The sequence below is a fragment of the Oncorhynchus keta genome, chromosome 2 (assembly GCF_023373465.1).
Source record: "Oncorhynchus keta strain PuntledgeMale-10-30-2019 chromosome 2, Oket_V2, whole genome shotgun sequence".
In the NCBI taxonomy this organism is placed as follows: domain Eukaryota; kingdom Metazoa; phylum Chordata; class Actinopteri; order Salmoniformes; family Salmonidae; genus Oncorhynchus; species Oncorhynchus keta.
Genome location: NC_068422.1, coordinates 32,609,320 through 32,636,072, shown reverse-complemented (window position 1 = coordinate 32,636,072; position 26,753 = coordinate 32,609,320). Strand labels below are relative to the sequence as shown.

Below are 26,753 nucleotides of genomic sequence, written 5' to 3'. Positions count from 1 at the left end.
TTTGTAGTTGAAGGATCATTATCTGTAGCCTTGGTGGGGCTGCGGCTAGCGGTTTCCTCATGATTGACTCAAGGGGCTTGTAGTCGGATTCCTCTATGACTTGTGGTCCATAGACATACTGATGGAAACGTTTACATCTAAACAGAATGGCGTACAGCTCCTTTTTGATTTGAGCGTAGTTGATTTCACAGTCTGTCAGAGATTTGGAAGTGTAGCCTATGGGCTTTCCTTCTTGCAGTAGCACTGCACCTATTCCATACTTCGAGCCATCAACTTGGAGTCTGAGCTATTTGTTGGGGTCGTAGTAGGCAATGATTGGTCCTGGTTCTCGTTATCAAGCATTTAACTTTCTGGAAAGCAATGTCGTCCCAGAGGAACTCACTGGACTGCTTTAGCAGCTGACACAGCGGTGCATTAGCATTGGAGAGGCTGGGTGCGAACTTGGCTAAGTAGTTGCCCAAGCCAACCATTGTTTCCAGCTCTGCGCGGTTCTAAGTGGCTCGATTTCCTTCATGGCTAAGATCTTCTGTGGAACTGTCTTGATTCCATTCACTGTGAGAAGATGTCCAAAGTAGCTGACCTCTGAAGCTCCGACTGTACTGTTCTCCAGATAGAGCCAGACTCCCTCTCTCGCGGGACATTTGCAGCATTGCATGGAGGTTTCTGTCGTGTTCCTCTTTGGTTTGACCATAGACAAGGATGTCATCCACAATTTCCACAACTCCGTCGAGGCCTTCGTACACCTCGTTGATCTTTCGCTGAAACTCATTTTGGGCTGAGATAATCCCAAAAGACAGGCGACGAAACCTGTAGCGTCCAAACGGTGTGTTCAACATTGTGAGCTTAAATTACTCTTCTGTGAGCTTGTAGCACTGAAGTAGCGTGCTCCCACTAGCTTGTCTGTGATGCCATCTAGCGTCGGTAAGGGGTAATGGGGGCATTTGATAGCCTTGTTCAAGTCTCTTGTGTCGAGACGTACTCTGAGTTTACCTGTGCGTGGTTTCTCCACCACCACAAATGTGTTTACCCAATCTGTTGGTTCTGTATCCTTGTGACGATATCAGATTGCTCCATGCTCTCCAACTCTTTCTTCAGACAGGCACGGAGAGCAAGGGGAATCTTTCTATGTAGGTAGAACACAGGGGTTGGGTCAAAATGAATGGTACATTCTCCTGGGAATAGTCCTATTCCTGTAAAAACATCAGCACTGCAGGTGCTTGAGTGTCAAAAATGTAAAAGACCAACATGTCATTTTCTTTGTATTTACATTTGAAAGTTTGCATGTGCCTTTTACTGGGAGCTGTTCACCACTATAACCAGTCAGTCTCCGTGTGGTCGGCTGTAGCTCACACGCAGATGTCAAGCTGCGGCACTTATTCAGAGGAATAATGTTTACTTGTGCACCAGTGTATAGTTTGAACTTTAGCTCTGTGCCTTGTGCTCCTATCTCAATGTCAGCAAAGGCTTGCTCTGTCTCTGATATTACTTTTCTGTGTTACTGAATCAATAAGCAGTTCATCAGCATCTTCAATTACTGTGTGTACTGTTTTCCCACGGTAAGCTCTGCACAATTTAGCAAAGTAATTACATTTTCAACATTTAGTACATTGTTAGCCTTTAGCTGGGCCATTCTCTGTTCGCCATGCACTTTTTATCCACACTATCCACGTTTTGGGGCGTTTTGGGGTCTGTGTCTCTCTGTTTTTTCACAAGCAGACGCAGCTCAGTCACAAACTGTTCAAACAATTTGCTAGCTTCCTGTACTTTTTAATGGAATTTGTACCTAGCGAAAATGTATTGCTCTTTAGCAAAACATATGCTTCAAAGCAATCGTAGTATGTTTTCAGTACATTTGATTCAGCCTCGGTAAGTGTCCATGTGTTGTAAATATCTCTCCTTTTTCACCGATACACAGGAGCAGTTAGCTGCACTTTTCCTCTTCTCCTCTTTCCCTCAGAGGACACGTGAACATTAGCTCCACATGCAATTTGAACTTACGCCATGCATCGGGTAAATTTGTAGACCCCCCGTCCATTCGTGGTGAAGGAACAGTAAAATCCATCTTTTAGTGCTTTTACTCTGACACCATGTCTTACTTTGCACGCTTTGTACAAAAAAATCTAATTCAGTACGACAGGATCTTTCTAAACGAAGCTCTCTACTAGCTAGCTATAACTGCCATGTTCATGTACAGTTGAAGGCGGAAGTTAATAAACATTTAAACTCAGTTTTTCACAATTCCTGACATTTAATCCTTGTAAAAATGCCCTGTTTTAGGTCATTTAGGATCAGTACTTCATTTTAAGAATGTGAAATGTCAGAATAATAGTTGAGATTATTTATTTCAGCTTTCATTTATTTCATCCCATTCCCAGTGGGTGAGAAGTTTACATACACTCAATAAGTATTTGGTAGCATTGCCTTTAAATTGTTTAACTTGGGTAAAACGTTACGGGTAGAATTCCACAAGTTTCCCACAATAAGTTGGGTGAATTCTGGCCCATTCCTCCTGACAGAGCTGGTGTAACTGAGTCAGGATGTAGGCCTCCTTGCTCGCACATGCTTTTTCAGTTCTGCCCACACATTTTCTATAGGATTCAGGTCAGGGCTTTGTGATGGCCACTCCAATACCTTGACTTTGTTGTCCTTAAGCCATTTTGTCACAACTTTGAAAGTATGCTTGGGGTCATTGTCCATTTGGAAGACCCATTTGCGAGCAAGCCTTAATTTCCTGATTGATGTCTTGAAATGTTGCTTCAATATATCCACATAATTTCTATTTTGTGAAGTGCACCAGTCCCTCCTGCAGCAAAGCACCCCCACAACATGATGCTGCCACCCCCGTGCTTCACGGATGGAAGGGTTTTCTTCGGCTTGCAAGCCTCCCCCTTTTTCCTCCAAATATAACGATGGTCAAACAGTTCTATTTTCGTTTCATCATACCAGAGGACATTTATCCAAAAATTATGTGCAGTTGCAAACCGTAGTCTTGCTTTTTATGGCGGGTTTGGAGCAGTGGTATTTTCCTTGCTGAGCGGCCTTTCAGGTTATGTCGACATAGGACTCGTTTTACTGTGGATATAGATACTTTTGTACATGTTTCCTCCAGCATCTTCACAAGGTCCTTTGCTGTTGATCTGGGATTGATTTGCACTTTTCTCCTTCCTGAGCGGTATGACAGCTGCGTGGTCCCATGGTGTTTATACTTGCAAACTGTTGTTTGAATAGATGAATGTGGTAGCTTCAGGTGTTTGTAAATTGCTCCCAAGGATGAACCAGACTTGTGGAGGTCTACACATTTTTTTCTGAGGTCTTGGCTGATTTATTTAGATGTTCCCATGATGTCAAGCAAAGAGGCACTGAGTTTGAAGGTAGGCCTTGAAATACATCCACAGGTACACCTCCAATTGACTCAAATGATGTCAATTAGCCTATCAGAAGCTTCTTCTAAAGCCATGACTTAGCCATCAACTTAGTGCATGTAAACCTCTGACTGGAATTGTGATACAGTGAATTATAAGTGAAATAATCTGGCTGTAAACTATTGTTGGAAAAATTACTTGTGTCATGCACAAAGTAGACGTCCTAACCGACTTGCTAAAACTATAGTTTGTTAACAAGAAATCTGTGGATTGGTTGAAAAACCTAAGTGTATGTAAACTTTCGACTTCAACTGTATCTCGTAATCTGGCCACATCAAGAACAGCACAGTAATCAATAGGGCCTTGATAAGAGATTGCAAATCCAAGAAGGCTTGAATGAAAGTGTGTTTGTCTACCCTACTTCAGAGCATTGGCCTCAGCCTCAGCCTTCAAATCTCCTCACAAATGAGAGAATGGCATTTAAGTCTGTGAAGTGTTATTCAAGCCAGCAATTGTGACAAGGTTTTCATGCCAAATGTGTTTGGATTTAATGAAGACCAAGGGGATTCAATCAAATGGAGGACAATAAAGTTAGTACAGTCCGAGTGATAAAGGAAGTATGATATGCCATGCATGCTCAATGAACAGTTTTTGACAAGCAGCCCTAGTGTCAAAAGGGCCCTTTAATCTGATTATTCAACCAATGTGGTCTATTTGGATAACAGCACCACATAATCTGCATAACCAAAATCTCCCACGTTGTGTCTCAAAGGTTACATGAGTGACGCACGAGCACCACTTCCTGTGTTTACTGCTCTTCTTGAGAGCTCAGAACAGTTGACGTCAATCGTTATACCCACCATATCTGTCATAACCCTGCCTGCACGCATAGACCCATTAGTTCCACCTTGTTGACATGGCCCTGCTGTAAGCACACAACAGCAGCTAGCGCAAGCTAATGGACTGATTAATGCAGGACTTAGAAGCAATCAAACAATAACCCCTGATCCACAGGACTATTGTGCTCCATCTGCTAATAGCAGTTCCACCGTAGGCTGATTGCATGTGATGACCGTACAGGCAATAAAATGGAGATGGAGGTCTACTCAGGAACAGATTCATATGCATCAATGGTTGAACACATCAGGCTTACGCTGGATCGAGCGGCACTGAGTATCATTGAAAGATACACAGAGACACACATATAACCATCCAAGTAGAGTTTGGCAATAATGTTGTACTGGATGAAATAACTTTGTCAATCAGTGGGTTAGGGTTAGGTGATATTAGGCATCATGCAATGGGAAATCACTAGAACAGCTAAAGCAGTCCTTTTGACTGATCATGAATTTATTAATTTTATTACTCTGCCATTTTTAAAGTCATGCCCTGCTCCATCCTTTCATTTTCCTAGATAAAAACACACTGCCGTGGTTAGCATCGTGATATCAAAAACAGAACTGGAGTTATAACCAGTTTTAGGAGAGCATGTCATTATTTGAATGGTTTTCCCACGTTGCCCCTCCTTCTCCCGACTGTAGGGCATAATTATATAATCACCAACTGTGAATGAAGAACAGGGCGGGACATTCGATTGTATTGGCATATTCTGATTATTAATCTCAAAGTGCTATGTACCCTATATTAGTGCACCAAATCCAAGCAGTCTTATCAGTCTACCCTTGTCTATAGTATAATTTACAGTGGCAAGAAGACGAAGAGGAATGGATGCACATGCTGCATTTAGCGCTGCTACAAGATCTGAATGAAAACTACTTAGATGGTGGGGAATAAAAAATAAATAAATCATGACATCTCTGATGATTATTCTTCTGATTCTGAGCCTCAGCCTGAACCTACCCCTCCGAGGCCTAAGCACAAAAAAGTCAGAACAGTATGTACTGAGCAGGTGCCCACACCACCACCAAATGAACCGGTGGGGACTACTGTTTTGAGAAAAACTACAACGGGCAGCAGGTGAGCGCGTGTCGGAGAATGTGGTGATGAGGCTTGTGGGACCTTACGCTGGCAAGTGGAGAAATGTCAGCGTGGACAATTTCTTCACTTCATTGTCATTGGCGAACAAGTTGCTAGCAAATAAAACAAGCCTGGTAGGCACCATGAACAAGGCGAGATGTGAGCTCGCTCTGCGCAAAATAAGGCAATTGCACAGCCGTTTTACTCCACAACGGTGCTGAAGAATGACAAGACAAAACTCACACTATACCAATGCAAGGCCAGATGGAACGTTTCTGTCATGAGCACCATGCACCCAACAGTTGCCAGCGACTGAGACACAATAAAGAGAAAACCAGATACTATTACGCACTACAACCAAAGGTACTGTATGTCAACATTACATAATACGCTTTGCCATTTATAGATACATTTATAACATGCATTATCCTCTTCTGTATAACACGTGTAATTTTTTCCTGTGGGAAAATAATCCTAATATTTTCTATTCTATTCTTTTCCATAGGTTGGAGTGGATGTTTTGGTTACTCTGTAACAGGAGGCACCCGCATTTTCCTGTGTTCTAAAACATGCTTGACTTGGCTGCTATCAACGCACACATGTTGCTGACGGTGCATGAGTCTTTCTGGTAGGGGTAATTTCTTCAAAATAAAAATAGCTATACAAATAAGCTGTTACTCTGATCCATCACAGATGGTTTCTGTTTCATAGTTGTAACAAAGGCACTCCACAAACAAAATGAAGGCATTGTTTGTGTTTTTTCATGTTTACAGTGGCTTTCTTGGCATTTTTCCTATTTTGTTGCCTTCAAACCTGGAATTAAATAGATTTTTGAGGGGTTTGTATAATTTGATTTACAAAACATGCATACCACTTTGAAGATGCAAAATATGTTTAGTTGTGAAACAAACAAGAAGTAAGACAACAACAAAAAATGAAAATTTACCCCCCCAAAGTCAAAACGTTGTAGAGCCACCTTTTGCAGCAATTACAGCTGCAAGTCACTTGGGGTATGTTTCTATAAGCTTGACACATCTAGCCACTGGGATTTTTGCCTATTCCTCAAGGCAAAACTGCTCCAGCTCCTTGAAGTTTGAGGGGTTCTGCTGGTGTACAGCAATCTTTAAGTCACATATTCTCAATTGGATTGAGGCTTTGGGCTTTGTCTAGGCCATTCCAAGACATTCAAATGTTTCCCAATACACCACTCCGAGTTTTGCTTTAGCAGTATGCTTAGGATCATTGTCCTGCTTGAAGGTGAACCTCTGTCCCAGTCTCAAATCTCTGGAAGACTGAAACAGGTTTCCCGCAAGAATTTGCCTGAATTTAGCGCCATCCATCATTCCTTCAATTCTGACCATTTTCCCAGTCCCTGCCAATGAAAAACATCCCCACAGCATGATGCTGCCACCACCATGCTTCACTGTGGGAATGGTGTTCTCGGGTTGATGGGAGGTGTTGGGTTTGCGCCAGATATAGTATTTTCCTTGATGACCAAAAAGCTCAATTTCTGACCAGAGTACCTACTTCCATATGTTTGGGGAGTCTCCCACATGCCTTTTGGTGAACACCAAATCTGTTTGCTTGCTTTTTTCTGGCCACTCTCCGTAACGCTCTGTGGAGTGTACTGCTTAAAGTGGACTTATGGCCAGATGTGGAGCTTTGCATCTCCTTCAGGGTTATCTTTGGTATCTTTGTTGCCTCTGATGCCCTCCTTGCCTGGTCCGTGAGTTTTGGTGGGCGGCCCTCTCTAGGCAGGTTTGTTGTGGTGCCATATTCTTTCCATTTCTTTTAATAATGGATTTAATGGTGCTCTGTGGGATGTTCAAAGTTTCGGATATTTTTTTATAACCCAACCCTGATCTGTACTTCTCCACAACTTTGTCCTTGACCTGTTTGGAGAGCTCCTTGATCTTCATGGTGCCCCTTGCTTTGTGGTGTTGCAGACTCTGGGGCCTTTCAGAACAGGTGTGTATATATACTGAGATCATGTGACACTTAGATTGCACACAGGTGGACTTTATTTAACTAATTATGCGACTTCTGAAGGTAATTGGTTGCACCAGATCATATTTAGGGGCTTCATAGCAAAGGGGGTGAATACATATGCACGCATCACTTTTCTGTTTTTTTCTTTCTTTTTTTGAAATTTTTTAACTAATGAAAATGCTGTTTTGTTATTTGAAATGGGAAAAAAAGATTGTATTCTAATGTTACTTAACTTATTTGGGACTGGGGGGCAGTACTGAGTAGCTTGGATGAATAAGATGTCCAGAGTATACTGCCTGCTACTCAGGCCCAGTTGCTAATATATGCATATTGTTAGTATATTTATAGAAAACACTCTGAAGTTTCTGTTTGAATGATGTCTGTGAGTATAACAGAACTCATATGGCAGGCGAAAATCTGAGAAAAAATCCAACCAGGAAGTGTGAAATCTGAGGTTTGTTGTTTTTCAAGTCATTGCCTATCGAATATACAGTGCCTATGGGGTCCTATTGCACTTCCTAAGGCTTCCACTAGATATCAACAGTCTTTAGAACCTTGTTTGAGGCTTCTACTGTGAAGGAGGGGGGAATGAGAGCTGATTGAGTCAGGGGTCTGGCAGAGTGCCATGAGCTGATCACGCGCGCTCACGTGAGAGTTAGCTTGCGTTCCATTGCATTTCTACAGACAAAGGAATTGTCCGGTTGAAACATTATTGAAGATTTATGATAAAAACATCCTAAAGATTGATTCTATCCCTCGTTTGACATGTTTCTATGAACTGTAATATGACCTTTCATCTGAACTTTCACCTGGACTTGCCCGGGCCTCGTGAGTTTGGATTTTGTACTAAACGCGCAAACAAAAAGGAGGTATTTGGACATAGATGGACTTTATCGAACAAATCAAACGTTTATTGTGGAACTGGGATTCCTGGGAGTATATTCTGATGAAGATCATCAAAGGTAAGTGAATATTTATAATGCTATTTCTGATATACGGATATGCGTATTGCTTTATTTTGTTGTCTCAGATTATTGCATGGTGTGCTTTTTCGGTAAAGTTTTTTTGAAATCTGACACAGCGGTTGCATTAACCTCTAGCGACGAGCAATCCCGTATCCGGGAGCCTAATCATAGCCTCAAGCTCATTACTATAACGCAACGTTTCCTATTCATAAAAATCGCAAATTAAATGAAATAAATATAATCAAACACAAGCTTAGCCTTTTGTTAACAACACTGTCATCTCAGATTTTCAAAATATGCTTTTCAACCAAAGCTACACAAGCATTTGTGTAAGAGTATTGATAGCCTAGCATAGCATTAAGCCTAGCATTCAGCAGGCAACATTTTCACAAAAACAAGAAAAGCATTCAAATAAAATAATTTACCTTTGAAGAACTTCGGATGTTTTCAATGACGAGACTCTTAGTTAGATAGCAAATGTTCATTTTTTCCCAAAATATTATTTGTGTAGACGAAATAGCTTCATTTTGTTCATCACGTTTGGCTAAGAAAAAGACCGGAAAATGTAGTCACTTACAACGGCAAACTTTTTTCCAAATTAGCTCCATAATATCGACAGAAACATGGCAAACGTTGTTTAGAATCAATCCTCAAGGTGTTTTTCACATATCTATTCGATAATCTATCAGTGGTGGCAGTTGGCTTCTCATCAGAAGCAAACGGAAGAATACTGCAGATGAAGTCTCTCATGGTCAATCTTCCAATGATATGCCTACAAATACGTCACAATGCTGTCGACACCTTGGGGAAGCGACAGAAAGCCTAAGCTCATTCGTGGCCCATTCACAGCCATATAAGGAGTCATTGGCATGAGGCGGTTTCAAAAAATGCGGCACTTCCTGATTGGATTTTTATCTGTTTTTTTTCTGTAACATCAGTTCTGTGGCACTCACAGACCATATCTTTGCAGTTTTGGAAACGTCAGAGTGTTTTCTTTCCAAAACTGTCAATTATATCCATAGTCGAGCATCTTTTCGTGACAAAATATCTTGTTTAAAACGGGAATGTTTTTCATCCAAAAATTCAAATAGCGCCCCCTATATCCAAGAAGTTAAGGAGAAGTTTATCTGAAGTTCCATGCATAACACTTGTATTTTCAGCAACATTTATGATGAGTATTTCTGTACATTGATGTGGCTCTCTGCAAAATCACGGTATGTTTTGGAAGCAAAACATTACTGAATGTAACGCGCCAATGTAAACTGAGATTTTTGGATATAAATATGAACTTATTCGAACAAAACATACATGTATTGTGTAACATTAAGTCCTATGAGTGTCATCTGATGAAGAACATCAAAGGTTAGTGATTCATTTTATCTCTATTTCTGCTTTTTGTGACTCCTCTCTTTGGCTGGAAAAATGGCTGTGTTTTTCTGTGACTAGGTACTGACCTAACATAATTATTTGGTGTGCTTTCGTCGTAAAGCATTTTTGAAATCGGACACTTTGGCTGGATTTACAACAAGTTTATCTTTAAAATGGTGTAAAATACTTGTATGTTTGAGGAATTTTAATTATGGGATTTCTAATGTTTTAAATTTGGCGCCCTGCAATTTCACTGGCTGTTGGCGAGGTGGGACGCTACCGTCCCACATATTCCAGAGAGGTTAACACCTTCATGAACACAAGACAATGACGATTTTAGGGACAGCATATATGAAATATATTAATTACATTGCTAGAATTTTGCAGTCAGAATGGGGGCCCCTCGAGTCCCAGAGGTTCTACTGTTTATAGGTTTATCGACGACGTCGTCCTGTACATACATATCCTAACCGAAAGCCATGGATTACCAGCAACATCCACACAGAGCTAAATGCTAGAGCTGCCACTTTCAAGAGCTGGATACTAATCCAGACGCTTATAAGAAATCCAGCTACGGCCTCCAACGAACTATCAAACAAGGAAAGCGTCAATACAGGACTAAGATCGAATCCTACTGCACCAGCTCTGACACTCATCGGATGTGGCTTGGCATGCAAACTATCACGGATTACAAAAGGAAACCCAGCCAGGAGTTGCCCAGTCTATGCTCGCTTTGAGGCAAGCAGCACTGAACGATGCATGAGAACACCGTTTCAGTGCTGATCATGTGTGATCATGCTCCCGGTAGCCGATGCAATGCTTTGAAAGGCTGGTCATGGCTCACATCAACACCATCATCCATGACACCCTGGACACACTGTGACACCCTGGACACACTCCAATTCGCATACCGACTCAGCAGATCCAAAGATGATGCAATCTCTATTGCACATCACACTTTCCCACCTGGACAAGAGGAACACCTAGGTGAGAATGCTGTTCATTGACTACAGCTCATCACTAAGCTAAAGACACTGGGATTAAACACTTCCCTCTCCAATTGGATCCTGCACTTCCAGATGGGCCACCCCCAGGTGGTGAGAATAGGCAACAACACAACCGCCATGCTGACCTTCAACACAGCTTAGTCCCCTCCACAACTCCAACACCATCACTAAGTTTGCAGACAACATGACGTGGTAGGCCTGATCACTGACAACAATGAGACATCCTATAGGAAGGTGCCAGTGTGGTGCCAGTACAACAACTTCTCCCTCAACATTAGCAGGACAAAGGAGCTGATCGTGGACTACAGGAAAAGGAGAGCCAAGCATGCCCCTATTCACATCGAAGGACATGTTGTGGAGCGGTATCGAGAGCTTCAAGTTCCCCAGTGTCCACATCGCTAAGAACCTATCATGATCCAAAAACACCAACACAGTCATGAAGAGGGCACGACAACACCTCTTCCCTCTCAGGTGGCTGAAAAGATTTAGCATAGGCCCTCAGATCCCCCAGACGTTCTACAGCTGCACCATTGAGATCATATTGACTAGCTCCATCACTGCTTGGTATAGTAACTCCTTGGCATCCGACCGCAAGGCTGAAAAGATTTAGCATAGGCCTTCTTTATCCCCCCAAAATGATACAGCTGCACCATTGAGAGCATCTTGACTGGCTGCATCACCGCTTGGTATGGCAACTCCTTGGCATCCGACCGCAAGGTGCTACAGAGGGTAGTGCGTACGGCGTAGTACACCAATGGGGCCAAGTTCCCTGCCATCCAGGACCTCTATACCAGGCGGTGTCAGAGGAAGGCCCTACAAATTGTCAAAATAATCCAGCCACCCAAGTCATAGACTGTTCTCTCTGCTAACTCACGGCAAGCGGAACCGGAGCACCAAGTCTGGGACCAAAAGGATCCTGAACAGCTTTTACCCACAAGCCATAAGACTGCTGAACAGTTAAGGAAATGGCTACCTGGACTATTTGCATTGACCCCCTTTTTTTCCCACAAACTCTCTTGAACTCTATGCACACTCACTGGACTCTACCCACACACTCACACATACTACACTGACACTCCAACACACACATACACACACAGTACACATGCTCACACACACACACACACACACACACACACACACACACACACACACACACACACACACACACACACACACACACACACACACACACACACACACACACACACACACACACACACACACACACACACACACACACACACACACACACACACACACACACACGCACGCTGCTGCTACTCTGTTTATTAACTATCATGATTGCCTAATCACTATTACCCCTACTCTACCTACATGTACACATTACCCCCAATCACCTCAACTAACTTGTTCCCACAGCTAGGTGACTATTTACCAGTACTCTTTGCATATAGCCTTATTATTGTTATTTTATTGTGGTAGGTATTTACGATTTTGTGCTAATTTTCAAACTTTTTAAAATCTGCATGGTTGGGAAAGTGCTCATAAGTAAGCATTTCATGGTAAAGTCTACACCTGTTGTATTCGGCGTATGTGACAAATACAGTTTTATTTTATTTGACGTGTGAGTCAATGTCAACCTGCCCAGCCTCACTACACAATGACAGAGCCTATTGACTTTTCCTCTTATCACAAAGACAGTGTCAATTGCACAGCCATTAGCAGTATGACATGTTGTTGTCCTTGTGCTAATAGGTGATTCTGTATGACACTTGCTGCATTGTCAGAACAGTCCACATATTCCATTTTATCACTCTCTCTACATCCGCTAACAACGGAACAGCAGTACATCTGGTACCCAGCCCAGGCCGGCGGTGTAAATCAGATCTGTTCTGTCCTGTTCTCGCCTCAAACACAAAGCCAAGCGTTATGAAAATAATCTATCCAATGTTTCAGACTTAATGTGACCGTTTGATGGGTCAGCTAAATCGGAGACAGCCGGAGAAGAGACAGGCTAACCATTACACTCCGGAGGAGGAGTGAGGGAAGGGAGGGATATGTGAGGAAATGCAGAGGGTATGGGGGATGGATGGGTCGGCTCGTCTTACACGTCTCACTGATCCTCTCAGAGCCTCTCCCTGGCTGACTTGTAGGTTGACTGTAGAGGAGCTTGTAAAGCAGGGGTGAACACTGTGCAGGTCCTCCAGAGAAGGCAGTGGACTGAAGGCGTTATTTTTGGACGTTTCATGTGAGCCCTTTATGGGGCATGGATCTAGGAGGCATTTTAGAGTAAAGGAGGAAACGTGTTTGAAACGCAGTACTGTGACAGGCTGGGGAATAAATATCCAGATATTCCGACCCAAAACGTAGAATAATATAACACGGCAGGCTTACCACAGTTAGATGGAAGGCCTGTGAACTGGTGACTGAAATATTGAGGGAAATACTTAATTCCGTCCAAAAGGGTAACACTAGGTACATTTAACAGAAAAGATTCCACATCGGCCAAGAACAAACTCTGCATTGTTCGTTCTTACAGTATTTCTCCCTTTGAAAGAAGAAGCTCAACAGAGGAGCTTACAACTCAGAAGTTTACGTTGGGACAAGCAACATTTCTCCAACAAGGAAAAACGTCCCCACCTGCTGTTTCCAACTAAACAAACTGCTATGGGGTGAGTGAGAGAGAGAGACAGAGCAGTAAGATAGGTTTCTACCAGAAACTGAAAGCAGAATACCATCCAGGAAGATTTTTCACTGCTGAATTGTCCCCATTTCCCACCAGTACACAGTGTATGGCGAGCTTAGATTGATATAATATAATGGCGCCAGAGGGGATGGCTGCCGATTTACGGGCTCCTAACCAAATATGCTAATTATTTATTTATTTTTGCATTGTTTGTAACTCATTTTGTACATATTGTTACTGCTACCATCTCTTATGACCAAAAAGAGCACATGAGAACAGGGATTATTCACAAAGGGACAAAGATTTTTTCTTTAATGAGTCTGATGCAAAGGATATACTGACAAGGCCCAAATCACCGTCATCAGCATGAAGAAAAGATGGAGAAAAAGGGGGAGGAGGGCGGGGTGCCATGTAAGAATTAGCTGACGAGTAGCTAAACCACCACTTCCCTCTATATTATTGGCCAATGCGCAATCATTGGAAAACAAACTAGACGATCTAAGATTAAGACTATCCTACCAACGGAAGAGTAAAAACTGTAAAATCTTATGTTTCACCGAGACGTGGGTGAACAAAGACACAGATAATATAGAGCTGTCTGGCGTCTGGTAAGACGAGGGACGGGGGTGTGTGTCTATTTGTCAATAACTGCTGGTGCGCAATGTCAAATATTAAAGAAGTCTCAAGGTTCTGCTCGCCTGAGATAGTATGGTCTACACTTATCATGAGGTATTCTATCTACCAAGAGAGTTCTCATCTATATTATTCGTAGCCGTCTATTTACCACCACAAACCGATGCTGGCACTAAGACCACACTCAATGAGCTGTATAAGGTGTCATGCCATTGTATTGATTAATGTGACGACTGCTATTTATCAAATCATTAACTGTTTATAATTACGTGATTAAATGATTCAGGTAATCATTAACTCAGTAACCTGGGGCACCATGGGAAAGTTTGTTTTTATTGAGTTTCCATTTCCCAAATTAACTCAAGAATATCAGAATATCAATTTTACAACAGTCACTAATGAATTAATTTCCTCTACAGTCTCAACCTGAACGTCTCATAATCTGGGAATCTGCACAAACCCGAGTCCCACTAAATGAGGCCGTACCACACCAATTGAGTTGATGATTTATTTACTAACAAGCTAAAATGATAATATAAGATACACATACAAAAACACACAGTCTAGGCCATTGTTTAGAACAGTATGACACATGTGACACAAAATGGGGATTTAAAAAGAGAGAAAAAGAAAGAGTGCACAAGAGAAAAGCACACATGGATACATTTGTAAACTATGCTTAGTTTAGCCCTAACACCTTGCCCCGAACTGCCGCTCCTATGGTTCAGAATATAATTATGTAATTACTTGTCGAAGATCTCCGATGGGGTGTCTTCGTGGACCGGGTTCAACTTCTCCTCTGATGACGGCACATCTTTGGTTACCGGGTGTAACTCTCTGATTGTCCACATTATGACAGTGTCCTTTCTCTTAGTGGTCTGTTTCCTCGCCCTTATTCTGAATGGGGTCTTCTGAGTACAGTCAGCCATGTAGCCAATGACGGACTGGCCAGCTGGAGCACCGGGAGTTTTGACAATTGGGTCTGATGCAACACAAAATATAAATAACCCCAGCCCCCGCTTAAATAAAAATAACCACGTGCTATGTGTCTGACTGGCCCAGGCGAGTGGGCTGCTGGCCCACTGCCACTGTGGTTGGGTATTAAATCTGTCAGCCTCTCTCTCCCAGCCAATTACTTTTGGTCCAGTCCATTCTAACTTCACCTGGGACCCGCCCCTTTCCCATTTTTGTTAAGTGGTGACATTTGAATAAATATTGGAGTGGAGCAAGATGGACAAACAAAAAGACAACAAACATAAAGATGGTGCTGAAGAGCTAAGAGGGAAGAGGTTGAAGTCCCTTTAGGCTGATGCAGCCAAATTGTTTTAAATAACAAATTATTAATTTGGCGCCGTTAGCAGTCAATCATCTCAGCCTAGCGAGCCTGAAGGCACTGGCAGCAGAGAGGAGAGAGAGCAGCCCATTGAGCCCAGTGATACTAGTTCAACTGTTAGTCAAGGTTTTGCAGCTGAAGCAGTAAGATAGAAGAGAATAGGGATAAGATAAGCAATGTTTGGGTTTGGCTAGCTGGCTATTTAGCTATATTGTGCCTTTTGTTGAAACAAGCGCTCGTCAATGTCACTTTTCGTGAACCGACCAATCACAGCCTGGATGGGGCGGGACATTAAAAAAAGGTTGACATGCTACAGCAAACTTTCGAAATGTTGAACTCATTGTTATGCATGAATGGTTATGATTATTGACAAGTTAGTACTTAGCATTAACAAATTAGAGACTAACCACCAATGTAGATTATTTTTCTTCCACAAGGATTTAATGACGGAACAAAACTTACACAAATTATAAATGTTGGTTGTGTATTTCTTAAAACTTCTGTATTGTCCAATTGGAATATTATACTAGTGGTATATAGTATACTATTATATGAAAGTATATATATATATACTAACATTACATAATGAATATATTAATATTATACTAACATTACACTATTATAGTAACATTATACTTTTTATTTAATGTTATAATATTATACTAATATATTAATTTATACTAATTACTCATCCAGGTTGAGAATAGTGCATCTGCAGTGGACAGATTTAGATTGTGCCAGAGCCAGGATGCCACTGTCAACCCATTTGCATTAAGAGGCCAAAGTCAGGGGACCTAGATATGTTTTTTAGTTTCCACCCCCAACAAAAGTGAAAAGTCTGTGGTGCAGAAGGTTTTCTTTTGTGATGGGACCAACAGGAAGTGGCTATCATACAGTGAAGACAGCCATGCTTTATTCTGCTTCACTTGTATTGCATTTCAAAGCCTACAGAGAACAGCCCATTCATGAATGGAATGGCAGACTGAAACATGGACATGGATTGGAGGAGCATTATGCATAGAGGTTATGCTGAGGCCTACTTGCTAAGGTCCTCCAAAGGTCATTTTTAGAGCCTGTTCATCGGCATTCAGATGTCTGCTCATTGAGAGCAAGTGTGCAGAAGAAGGCAAGTGCTAGAGTGCATTATAGATGTTGTTAAAGTCATAAGCAAGAGAGGTCTGAGTGACAGAGGCATGCAGTCTGAAGCAGCTTATACGCTAGATGACAGCAGCATTGACCATGGCAACTTTTTAGAGATTATCATTCTGCTGGGAAAGCACAACCTGAGTATGAAAGAATATCTCACTGCCTGCATAGAGAAAAGCAAAAAAAACTGCATGAGTCTGGGTCAAGAGGGGGCAGAGCCTCTCTAATTACTCTATTATCAACATGATTACCACCATCCAACACACAATGCAGGCCACCATAGCAAGTGAACTCCAGGAACCTGGTATGTTTTAGGTCCAGATTTCCACTACGCAGGACATTACAACACAAGACCAATGCTCTGTCATAGTCAGATATGTGACGAACGTCATCCATGAGGCTTGTGGCTGTGGTGAAATGCGAGGCATCCACCGGACAATACTTCCTCCAGGTACGGAGTGAAGTACTGGAAAACATGAAGCTTGACATCAGCAAGTACATTGGCATTTCCACTGATGGAGCCTCCAGTAAGGCCAGAATAAAGGTTTCTCTGCCCTGCTCTCTGCAAAGTCCACCAATCAAGTGCATGTGTGGTGCTATGCACACATTGTGAACCTTGTTTTGGCAGACACAACAGAGAGTATCTTGGCAACTGGGTCACTTTTTTCTCTCATTAACAACATAGCTGTGTTCTTCTGTGAATCCTACAAGAGGATGAACATTTTGGGAAAAGGAGAGCAAGGACCCAAGACACAGAAGTCTTGCTCCAATTGGAGAGACAAGCTGGTGGGCTAAAGACAGTGCCTTAAAAAAGGTTTTTGGAGGCACAGGTCAAGGCACAAGGATACATTGAGGGGTTGCTGAAGTATGAAACAATACTTACAGCTCAGACATTCCTCAGAAAATTTCAGGTCACATCACCAGTCTCAAAATATCTTCAAACAAGTGGAATGGACATTCTGTCTGCGCATCGTATGTTTGTGTCTATAGAGGAGCAGCTGAAAGGAATGGCAAGAGATTTTGAAAAAAATCAAGGCAGCTGCAGACACATTTGTTCAGTGGGCCAACAGGAAGTTGCAGGAATGGGATGAGGAAACAGAGCTGGAGTTAGAGACCACTCAGCCAACAAAAAGGGCTCGAAAGAAGAAAACTATGGCACAAGATGAATATTTTACTGGGGCAGAGAGTGCATACGGGATTGGTGTCCATAATCAAATTCTGGATACAGTTATAGATAGCCTCCCATCTGCGATTTCTGAGTAATGGCACTTTGTATGCCGACATGGCTCTTCTGGACCCTAAAAATGTAGTCAGCTACCATCCAGTGCCAGTGACCTTCCACACACAGCCCTTCAAGAACTAAGCAAATGTTTGATCAAATTTGACAGCAGAGCAACGGTGGCCAATTTACAGAGTGAGCTCATGAGTCTGGCAGAACAGTGGACTAGGTTAAAACAATCGGGATTTGAAGAACAAACACCCAGGACTATGGAGGATCATGAACCTGAAGGAAATGAAGATGAGGTGGAGATGGTGACTGTCCAGTGTGTTGCTACCGTATTCTTAGTCAGTACAACCTATTGACCGACGCATACCACATTCTGGGCCTTGCTTACAAGTTTCTACTTACCCTGTCAGTAATCCAGGTAGCTTGTGAGTGGAGCTTCTCTACTCTGAAATTCATCAAGAGTAGGCTCAGGAGCACTCTATCTCAACAGCACCTGGAGGCTTTTATGCTCATGGCTACTGAGCGAGATGTTTTAACGAACCTGGACAGTGACCTGGTTATAGATGGCATTGCTGAGAGAAGTGAGCTGCTGCAGAAATTGCTAATTTGAGGTAGGAAATATGTATATTTTTATATCATTCTATGATTTGGCTACTCACCAGTCTTTTCACCAACACATGTCTTCCTGTATTATTTATTTTACTGGTCAAATGGTTACAGAGATTCTTGCCACCTTGCTGCCAGTGCCATTGTGCCAATATGTGCTCCTTCCAGCCAGCCTCCTCCTAAGAGCAACACATTTCCCTTGTTCTATTTTTACATCGATTTTACTAAAGTTATTGTTATAAATATTGTTCAGTAATCTTGTTAACATAAAGTGTGGCGTGGGTTCTGTGGGTGGTGGTGTATCGCTGAGGGGGTGGTGGGCCGGTCCGAGTCAAAAAGTCCTGGGACATTTTTCATTCCCAGTCCGTCCCTGCGTGTAGCTCAGGGCTCCAGTATAGGAATGAAAGCAGTTCAGACACACGATTCCTTTGAGTGTGGTAACCGGGTGGTCCTGCTTGAATTCACCCTCTTAGACATAGCTCAGAGATTGCATAGATTGTTAAAAGGTTCCTTTGTCTTCTTCAACCTCGTGTTGCGTTTTGGGGTTGCGACTAACTCTGACCTTGGCTGTAGCGCGTCTGTAGCGCGTCACTGAGTCTGCTTTGTAAATTCTTAATTCACATGTTTTATACCTTTGGGTCAGAAAGGGGCGTTTCCGTATCTATGACAAGTTCTCTGGGCATCACTAGTTACGAGGGATTTTTTCCAATTTAGACAACTTCACATTTCATCTTTACAAAAACATTCTCTTTGATCTGGACATTTTCCACACAACGTACAGTATGCAAATATCAGATACATATTATGAAATCTCTTAAAGTTATAATGTTTTCGTTGTAACGTCGTCATTTAACATTTAATAACATGACAAAAACGACATTCATTTTCATATTCCATCTATCGTAATTACCACCATTTTGGCTGACTAAACATATTGTCACAAAGCCCATTTATTGCATGTTGCTGTTCTGAGGTAGGTTCTCCATAGGCCCATCATACATTCCATTCCTCCATACAAGAGGACAAATGGTTTTTGTCTGCTGTCTTAAGATTTACAATGGACGGGAGGTGTCATAAACCACCCCCCTGTAGGATTGTGGTCCACGGTAAACTGGCTTTAACAGGCCAGTCATGACAAAGGCCACAAGCAAACAAGAAAATGCTAATCCAGAACCGGCACACCTACTGGCCGGGGACTTTAATGCAGGTAAACTTAAATCCGTTTTACCTCATTTCTACCATGTCACATGTGCAACCAGAAGAAAAACAACTCTAGACCACCTTTACTCCACACACAGAGATGCATACAAAGCTCTCCCTCACCCTCCATTTGGCAAATCTGACCATAATTATTTCCTCCTGATTCCCGCTTACAAGCAAAAACTAAAGCAGGAAGTACCAGTGACTCGCTCAATAAGGAAGTGGCCAGATGACGCGGATGCTACGCTACAGGACTGTTTTGCTAGCACAGACTGGAATATGTTCGGGGATTCATCCAATGGCATTGAGGAGTATAACACCTCAGTCACCAACTTCCTCAATAAGTCCGGATGCTTATAAGAAATCCTGCTATGCCCTCAAACGAACCATCAAACAGGCAAAGCGTCAATACAAAAGTAAGGTTGAATCCTACTACACCGGCTCTGATGCTCGTCGGATGTGGAAGGGATTGAAAAATATTACGGACTACAAAGGGAAACCCAGCTGCGAGATACCCAGTGTACTTAAAGCATGCACGGACCAACTGGCAAGTGTCTTCACTGACATTTTCAACCTCTCCCTGACCGAGTCTGTAATACTTACATGTTTCAAACAGACCACCATGCAGCACTTACGGCATCTGACCGTAAGTGCTGCATCAGATGACCTTGCCTCCACAATCACCTGACATCAACCCAATTGAGATGGTTTGGGATGAGTTTGACCACAGAAAGAAGGAAAAGCAGCAAACAAGTGCTCAGCATATGTGGGAACTCCTTCAAGACTGTTGGAAAAGCATTCCAGGTGAAGCTGGTTGAGAGAATGCCAAGAGTGTGCAAAGCTGTCATCAAGGTAAACGGTGGTTACTATATGATTCCATATGTGTTATTTCATAGTTTTGATGTTTTAACGACTATTCTACAATGTAGAAAATAGTACAAATAAAGAAAATACCCTTGAATGAGTAGGTGTGTCCAAACTTTTGACTGGTACTGTATAATTTAAAAAAAATAATAACACTTAACTCTCACATTAGGGGGGTGAGTGGGAATAAAACATGATAGGCTGAACAGTGCTATATAAACAATAACATTTCTGGCCTGTATTTGGCCACATAGGCGGCTGACGCAGCAGTTCTGGATTCTTAGACAGGGCGCTTGCTTGCCAAGAACAGTTCGGCATATTTTGGGGTGTAAAACATACGTGTTGATCCCTCGCCAGTCACCTTGGACCGGGCTGGGAAGAGGAATCCATATCGGATGCTGGCCGCCCTGCATTAAATGTGCAGCTCATCATACTCTTTCCGTTGGTTCCTTACCTCTAAAGTAAGATCTGGGTAGAAAGACACCCTTGCTCCTTTGTAGTTAAGGGGGAACTGTTGACTTGACAGCTTGTGGATGAGATCTCAGGTATAAAGGGTAGTGCAGCTGTGCAATGAATGTGCAATGAATGGCCTTGGTAGTGCTCCCTTGGCTGGCATTGTTGCTTGTAATCTATGTGCTCGGCCGATCAGGAAGGGCGTTTTGTGTTACATCCCCAGCAGTGCCGGTATCAGTTCCGATACAAATTCAGTGGGTCTCCATTTCTCAGAATGCGATTTGAGCATTTCCAGTCGAGCTTTCAGGGCTTTGTTGTCATTTTGCACTGTTTCTCAATGTCCTGTAGCCTGGCCTCGTGATCGATTGTCGTCTGCTCGACCTCATGCACCCTGCCCTTGATTGCCTTCACAGTTTCTGTCAAAGTCCCAATACTCTTTGATATATGAGCCAACCTTGTGTCCACCTTCATGAGTTTATAGTGGCCAGTAGGTCACTCTGAGTGGGTTCTGTAAGGAGCTCTTGGGAGCTAGCATCTTCAGCTAACTCCTTGTGGGTCAGCGATGTTGGCATTGGTCTGTTGTCTCTCTCGTCCAAATTATCTTGTTTAGCGCCGCCTATTTTGGTGCCTTTTCCTCGTCAGACAATGTCTGAAATTATAGGTTGTGAGAGATTAAGAGCAATATGAATTTGTTTAACAATTGAGCAGAGCTCTAACAATCCATATATTCCATAGCACGCTCTCTAGCACCCCCCCACCATGTCTTCATTTCAACATGCAACAAAGCTTTCACTTGACACCCAATTTGACATGCTCTTATGAAGTTCACATGCTGGTGCTCATGGGTAATTTTATATGGAAAGGATCATAGCTATGAAGCCTCTCTCACACAATGTTGGTGTTTAAACCAACACATCCACATCGCCACCCAGCAAATGAAATCTACAATTCTTGTTTAATACATTTTGGGTTACTACATGATTCCAAATGTGTTGTTTCATAGTTTTGATGTCTTTACTACTATTGTACAATGTAGAAAATAGCACAAATACAAATCTTTTGAATGAGTGGGTGTGTCCAAACTTTTGACTGGTACTGTATGTACAATTAATAATTGACAATGATGGAAGGTGTGTGAGTGTGTAAATGTGTGTTTTTGTTGGTGCTTTCATGTATTTCTACGTGTAGCTCCAGATGTAGGTTTATTCCATCTGTGTTCTCCCCTTGTTCTCTCTCTGATGAGATCATTGGCTTTGTGGGTGCTGATAAAACACACAAGTAAAAGGCTCCAAACACAGCCCATTTCTCCCAGGTGTCATAAATATTCTTTATCTCCTCGCTGCTCCTTTCATTACCCTCCGCCCCAGCGCATTAAATCCCCAAGATTGGAAAATAAATACAGCGCATTAAAACATTAGATATGAAAATTGATTCATTTCTCCCCTTTAAATAGCATTATGAAAACCCCCAGCGCCATATATCACTCTGGGATGGAAGGCGAGATGTGTCCGGGCGTCTTACAGATGCTCGTTCCTGTAGGCTCATCAGCTTTACGACGCTACGTGGATGTTATGGATCTGGTAGGTACGTGATTGATGCTGATGAGTTACCTCTTGTTTTATTCTGTGGCCCAGTCATTTGGAGCACCGTGATTAGATTTAGAGGAGGGGGGGTGATCTACCTCCGAGATGGGTAGTTCACTGGTTATGGTTATTATAGGCTCAAGACTGGGGTCTTTTCCCCTTAGAATAAAACTGGTTGTCTTTGTGCGTGTCGTTCAACTCTTGACAACGCTTGTGTGGCGTGCACCTAGGGTGCACCCCCCTATCTATATTGACGGGACCGCAGAGGAGAAGGTGGAAAGCTTCAAGTTCCTTGGCATATACATCACTGACAAACTGAAATGGACCAGCCACACAGACAGTGTGCTGAAGAATGCGCAACAGAGCCTCTTTAACCTCAGGAGGCTTTAGAAATTTGGTTTGTCACCTAAAACACTCACACTTTTTTTTTTACAGATGCACAATTGAAAGCATCCTGTCGGGCTGTATCACCGCCTGCTACGGCAACTGCACAGCCCGCAACCACAAAGCTCTCCAGAGGGTGATGGGGTCTGCCCAACACATTACAGGGGGAAAACTACCTGCCCTCCAGGACAACTATAGCACCCGTTGTCACAGGAAGGCCAAAAAGATCATCAAGGACATCAACCACCCGAGCCACTGCTGGTTCACCCCGCTATCATCCAGAAAGCGAGGTCAGTACAGGTGCATCAACGCTGAGACCGAGAGGCCATCTGACTGTTAAACAACCATCACTATCACATTAGAGGCTGCTGCCTATAAGCATAGACTAGGAATCACTGGCCAATTTAAGGAATGTTTACATATCTGGCATTACTCATCGCATATGTATATACTGTATTCTATACTATTCTACGGTATCTTAGTCACTTAATGTTTACATATCTGGCATTATTCATCTCATATGTATATACAACTGGAAGATGACATACACCTTTGCCAAGTACATTTAAACTCATTTTCTTTACAATTCCTGCCATTTAATCCTAGTAAAAATTCCCCGTCTTAGGTCAGTTAGGATCACCACTTCGTTTTAAGAATGTGAAATGCCAGAATAATAGTAGAGAGAATGATCTATTTCAGATTTGATTTAATTCATCACATTCCCAGTGGCTCAGAAGTTTGCATACAGCCAATTAGTATTTGGTAGCATTACCTTTAAATTGTTTAAATTGGGTCAAACTTTACGGGTAGCCTTCCACAAGCTTCCCACAATAAGTTCGGTGAAGTTTGGCCCATTCCTCCTGACAGAGCTGGTGTAACTGAGTCAGATTTGTAGGCCTCCTTGCTCACACACACTTTTTCAATTCCGCCCACAACTTTTCTATGGGATCGAGGTCAGGGCTTTGTGATGGCCACTCCAATACCTTAAATTTATTGTCCTTAAGCCATTTTTCCACTACTTTGGAAGTATGCTTGGGGTCAATGTCCATTTGGAAGCCATTTTTCCACTACTTTGGAAGTATGCTTGGGGTCAATGTCCATTTGGAAGACCCATTTGCGACCAAGTTTTAACTTCCTGACTGATGTCTTGAGATGTTGCTTTAGTGTATCCACGTAATTTTCCTCCCTCATGATGCCATCTATTTTGTGAAGTGCACCAGTCCATCCCTCAGTCCACCCCTCAACATGATGCTGCCATCCCTGTGCATCACATTTGGGATGGTGTTCTTTGGCTTGCAAGTCTCCCCCATTTTCCTCAAAACATAGTGATGGTCATTATGGCCAAACAGTTCTATTTTTGTTTCATGATCTTTGTCTCCATGTGCAGTTGCAAACCGTAATCTGGCTTTTTTATGGCTGGATTGGAGCAGTGTCTTCTTCCTTGCTGAGCTGCCTTTCAGGTTATGTCGATATAGGACTCGTTTTTACTGTGGATATAAAAATAAAAAAATCTGTGTGTGTACATTTTTGGGGGCAATGTTTCCTGATATAAATGTGTAGCAGAACAAAAGTTTTTAAAAAAAGATTCAAATCTAAATCTAAATTTTTGGCTGATTTCTTTTGATTTTCCCATGTCAATCAAAGAGGCACTGAGTTTGAAGGTAGGCCTTGATATACATCTTCAGGTACACCTCCAATTGATTCAAATAATGTCAATTAGCCTATCAGAAGCTTTTAAAGCCATGACATAATTTTCTGGAATTTTCCAAGCTGTTTAAAGGCACGGTCAACTTAGTTTGTAAACTTCTGACCCACCAGAATTGTGATACAGTGAATTACAAGTGAAATAATTTGACTGTAAACGATTGTTGGAAAACTGACTTGCGTCATGCACAAAGTAGATGTCCTAACCGACTTGCCAAAACTATAGTTCGTAATTTTCCTCCCTCATGATGCCATCTATTTTGTGAAGTGCACCAGTCCATCCTGCAGCAAACCACCCCTCAACATGATGCTGCCATCCCTGTGCATCACATTTGGGATGGTGTTCTTTGGCTTGCAAGTCTCCCCCATTTTCCTCAAAACATAGTGATGGTCATTATGGCCAAACAGTTCTATTTTTGTTTCATGATCTTTGTCTCCGTGTGCAGTTGCAAACCGTAATCTGGCTTTTTTATGGCTGGATTGGAGCAGTGTCTTCTTCCTTGCTGAGCTGCCTTTCAGGTTATGTCGATATAGGACTCGTTTTTACTGTGGATATAGATATTTTTGTACCGGTTTTCTCCAGCATCTTCACAAGGTCCTTTGCTGTTGTTCTGTGATTCATTTGCACTTTTCGCACCAAAGTACGTTCATCTCTAGGAGACAAAACGCGTCTCCTTCCTGAGCGGTATGACGACTGCGTGGTCCCATGGCGTTTATATTTGCGTACTATTGTTTGTACAGATTAACGTGGTACCTTCAGGCATTTGGAAATTGCTCCTAAGGATGAACCAGACTTGTTGAGGTCTACAATTTTTGACTGATTTCTTTTGATTTTCCCATGTCAATCAAAGAGGCACTGAGTTTGAAGGTAGGCCTTGATATACATCTTCAGGTACACCTCCAATTGATTCAAATAATGTCAATTAGCCTATCAGAAGCTTTTAAAGCCATGACATAATTTTCTGGAATTTTCCAAGCTGTTTAAAGGCATGGTCAACTTAGTTTGTAAACTTCTGACCCACCAGAATTGTGATACAGTGAATTACAAGTGAAATAATTTGACTGTAAACGATTGTTGGAAAACTGACTTGCGTCATGCACAAAGTAGATGTCCTAACCGACTTGCCAAAACTATAGTTCGTAATTTTCCTCCCTCATGATGCCATCTATTTTGTGAAGTGCACCAGTCCATCCTGCAGCAAACCACCCCTCAACATGATGCTGCCATCCCTGTGCATCACATTTGGGATGGTGTTCTTTGGCTTGCAAGTCTCCCCCATTTTCCTCAAAACATAGTGATGGTCATTATGGCCAAACAGTTCTATTTTTGTTTCATGATCTTTGTCTCCGTGTGCAGTTGCAAACCGTAATCTGGCTTTTTTATGGCTGGATTGGAGCAGTGTCTTCTTCCTTGCTGAGCTGCCTTTCAGGTTATGTCGATATAGGACTCGTTTTTACTGTGGATATAGATATTTTTGTACCGGTTTTCTCCAGCATCTTCACAAGGTCCTTTGCTGTTGTTCTGTGATTCATTTGCACTTTTCGCACCAAAGTACGTTCATCTCTAGGAGACAAAACGCGTCTCCTTCCTGAGCGGTATGACGACTGCGTGGTCCCATGGCGTTTATATTTGCGTACTATTGTTTGTACAGATTAACGTGGTACTTTCAGGCATTTGGAAATTGCTCCTAAGGATAAACCAGACTTGTTGAGGTCTACAATTTTTGACTGATTTCTTTTGATTTTCCCATGTCAATCAAAGAGGCACTGAGTTTGAAGGTAGGCCTTGATATACATCTACAGGTACACCTCCAATTGATTCAAATAATGTCAATTAGCCTATCAGAAGCTTTTAAAGCCATGACATAATTTTCTGGAATTTTCCAAGCTGTTTAAAGGCACGGTCAACTTAGTTTGTAAACTTCTGACCCACCAGAATTGTGATACAGTGAATTACAAGTGAAATAATTTGACTGTAAACGATTGTTGGAAAACTGACTTGCGTCATGCACAAAGTAGATGTCCTAACCGACTTGCCAAAACTATAGTTCGTTAACAAGACATTTGTGGAGTGGTTGAAAAACGAATTTTAATGACTCCAACCTAAGTGTATGTAAACTTCCGACTTCAACTGTACTGTTTCTATACTATTCTACTACATCTTAGCCCGTTCCGCTCTGACATTGCTCGTCCATATGTATATAGTCTTAATTCATTCCTACTTGGATTTGTGTGTATTAGGTATATGTTGTGTAATTTGTTAGATATTACTTGTTAGATATTACTGCACTGTCGTAGCTA

The 26,753-nt window shown here is 42.2% G+C and overlaps 1 protein-coding gene and 1 long non-coding RNA gene across 4 annotated transcripts in view; one reads left to right on the top strand and one right to left on the bottom strand.

The window, feature by feature from the left end:
- Positions 1 to 26,753, bottom strand: part of LOC118399482 (attractin-like protein 1) — a 340,601-nt gene that overhangs the window by 47,638 nt on the left and 266,210 nt on the right. The gene's annotated exons all lie outside the window — the stretch shown is intronic.
- LOC118399506 (uncharacterized) overlaps positions 17,194 to 26,753 on the top strand; it is a 30,262-nt gene continuing 20,702 nt past the window's right edge. The window contains exons 1-3 of one of the 2 annotated variants that reach the window (XR_004828848.2): positions 17,194 to 18,269; positions 22,235 to 22,361; positions 22,800 to 23,038. This is a non-coding gene — a long non-coding RNA (uncharacterized LOC118399506). The remainder of the gene's footprint in view (positions 18,270 to 22,234; positions 22,362 to 22,799; positions 23,039 to 26,753) is intronic. The other variant, XR_008075888.1, reaches the window with a different exon arrangement.